Genomic DNA, 2,898 nt, shown 5'->3' on the forward strand with positions numbered 1-2,898 from the left:
ACATCAATGAATCAATGATGATCTCAGTTGAGTCTCATGAATCACATAGCAACATAAAGCTCTTTGACGAAAATATTGCATCTCTCTCCTAGTCTGTCTGTCTGTCTGTCTGTCTATCTCTATCAGCACTCAACTACTGGCTTCACAAGTGAATGCACACAAGCCTGACTGCTGCGGAAATAAGCTCTGCATACCCATAGGCTGCACTTAGCCAGCGCAAATACCCGCGGGACAGGGCACAAGGCTTTATACAGAATAGAACCTGAGTAGCAAAACAATACCTATCAAAATGTCAAACACTATCCATTCATTAAACACCAAAGGAAACGTGAGCATCCAGGGAATGAGACAGCTGTGTGAGAGAGAAAGAGAAGGGGGGGGGATGTACTGTATGTGTGTGAGTGCATGCATCTATCTTTCTGTCTCTGTGTATCTCTGTGTGTGTGTGTGTCTTGTGTGAGTGTGTGTGTGTGTGTGTGTGTGAGAGAGAGAGAGTTATGTAATGGGCACTCTAATCTAGTAATGTGTTGCATGCAGTCTCAACGCACTCACACACTGAAGAGTCTCGGATGGTTGTGAGAATGTGCCAGGGTCACAGGGTCAAGGCTGGAGACCACATGATGCTGATTGACCGATTAACCAGAACATGTGAAATACCCACCACAGACAAATGGACACTCAGACCCTCCCTGGAATACATTCACAATAGCCTGGGCCAACCATGACCATAGCAGAATACCAGGATGCAGCAATGAATAAAGAAATCTAATTTGCTCTATGTAATAACCGCAGCACATCTTTTGCTTGTGTTGGGTGGCGCAGATATGTGAAATTCATGTCAGCAACTTTGCACAACAATGTCTTAACTGACTAAAATTATGAGACTAAATGGGACTAAGGGACGCCTTACGTGATGAAGAGGAGAATGTTATTGAAGGCGTTCTGAGTTCAATTTGACCTTGCCAAGCGCGAGCTGGTGGAGAAGATAAAGTGATCTCATACGGCGCTCTGCAGAGAGCCGAGACACGTGTTGCGCAGTCGGTTTTAGAACGGTATCCAAAATATTTCCTTTTCTGACTTTCTCACCACACGGTAGGTATACTCTTTCTCACAGCTGGGAGTGATTACACAGGACACACACACACGTACACAGACACTTACAATCACGCACACGCACACGAACTCTCAACCAGACAAACAACCACTAAGCGCGCGCACATGCCTAAAACGTACAGTTCACTGACACAAGGAAGTGTGCATTTTCTTTCTGTTACAACAGGCTAATTGCAACGATGCTTGCACAAAGCTCTTCGCATTGAATATCAGAATAGAAAAGTCACTCTCAACATAGGCTAATCAATTGCTTTTTTTTTTTTTTTAAATAACTAGGCCTACCTATTAGTGCTATTTAGCCAACTACTTTTCAGAGATGGGTCTCGAGACATACTTGGGGACTTTTCATGATGGACTTTTTTTTACTTTGTCAAACAAAAAGATGGCAACGGAACAACACCTGCAGTAGCCTAAACTTTTATTTTAACAGTCTAAGATAATGTTGTCAGGAGACAATGAAAGCTCGTTTGTTCACGAAGAATTTCTTTTGATTCAATTTTTTCATTGATGTCATAGCGGCACGGGTGTAAGCAGGGAACGCTCCTGGAGCAAGAACCTTCAGGATAGCCATTTAAGCTTTAGGCTGTAAGCCTACTCGACAGGATATAGAACATAATGTCAATGGCAATGAGAATGTTTCTTACTTGATGTTGTAGCCAACGTTTCTGAATTCCGGTTTTCTTGTTCTGATACTTTTAACTCCACCAATTAACGACTATCTTCACTTTCTTTTGACGGCGGTGGTGCTGAAATCGAACTGAACGTCAGACTATGGAAGCACCATGCCCTTTTAAACTGCTGTTAACTAAGTCTGCGAGGGGACACACCCCAATCCCCTCCCACTGTCAGACTACGTGATCCGTTTTAACTTATGTGGCAAGAAATTAAACCACAGTTGCTTTTTTGTAAGAATTGTGCATTTCGCACAATGTAGGCTATAAGGAATGGGCGCGGTGCCTGTGATTTACGCATCTTGCGGCTGGCGACGAATCATGTGAGGAACCGTTACTCGAACATTTGTGCAGTAAACAAATAAACACAAGATCATCATATAGTAGGCTACATTCACTCTCCTTTCGGTCTTTATTCCTTGTTTTGATCAAAAGTGCGAAACTTAGAAATGGTAGAAATAATTATATGTAGCCTAGTAAATGAATATTGGAAACAAAACTTGGGGTAAGACATTCGTTTTTATTCTCTTTTGATCACATTATTATCACATGCTCAGTTGATGATCATATTAGGTAAAAAAAAAAAAAAGACGTATAGCCTACAAACTCGAAAATTCTGGCATAGGCTAAGAAAATATGTCAGGCCCAATGTAAAAATACATCTGTTGCTGTCACATTTTATAATCCAAGTGTAAGAACACTCATTTGTTGAACCTTAAAGTGGCTTATTAGGACCCTCAATTGTCACCAAGGGTCATGCCCCTTTCATGTTTTGCAAGATTGGCCTCACCCAGGCCCTATGGCTGTGAGATTATTAACATGCCTCTTTCATCACATTTAAGGCTGCATCATCTGCAGCACAAACAGAAGAAATCATAAAGAAAGCCACTAGCCACATCACTTTGTGTCACATTAAAGTGAGGGCTGCAATTATGTGGTAGTCAAAGTCTCTGGGATATTCTATTAGATACTTACATTATCTGACCTGGAAACTTGTATGATTAAAAAAAAACATCTTAAACTGATTAGATGATTGAGTGCTTCTCATTGATCTGAATATGTCATTCGGGTTATCAGATATTTCTTCTTTATTAAAAATCCCTTTGGAAAGTTA

At 41.1% G+C, this 2,898-nt stretch overlaps 1 protein-coding gene across 1 annotated transcript in view; it reads right to left on the reverse strand.

Moving 5' to 3' along the window:
- tgm1l1 (transglutaminase 1 like 1) overlaps positions 1-2,017 on the reverse strand; it is a 22,156-nt gene extending 20,139 nt beyond the window's left edge. Inside the window, exon 1 of the mRNA XM_076294493.1 lies at positions 1,758-2,017. The gene's annotated coding sequence lies outside the window, so the exon portion shown is untranslated. The remainder of the gene's footprint in view (positions 1-1,757) is intronic.
- Between the last annotated feature and the right edge of the window lie 881 nt (positions 2,018-2,898).

Source organism: Alosa pseudoharengus, unplaced genomic scaffold (assembly GCF_046254945.1).
Source record: "Alosa pseudoharengus isolate Yale_2024_CS ecotype anadromous, Long Island Sound unplaced genomic scaffold, YU_APseudo_1.1 YU_APseudo_1.1_scf_2, whole genome shotgun sequence".
NCBI classification, from domain to species: Eukaryota; Metazoa; Chordata; class Actinopteri; order Clupeiformes; family Clupeidae; genus Alosa; species Alosa pseudoharengus.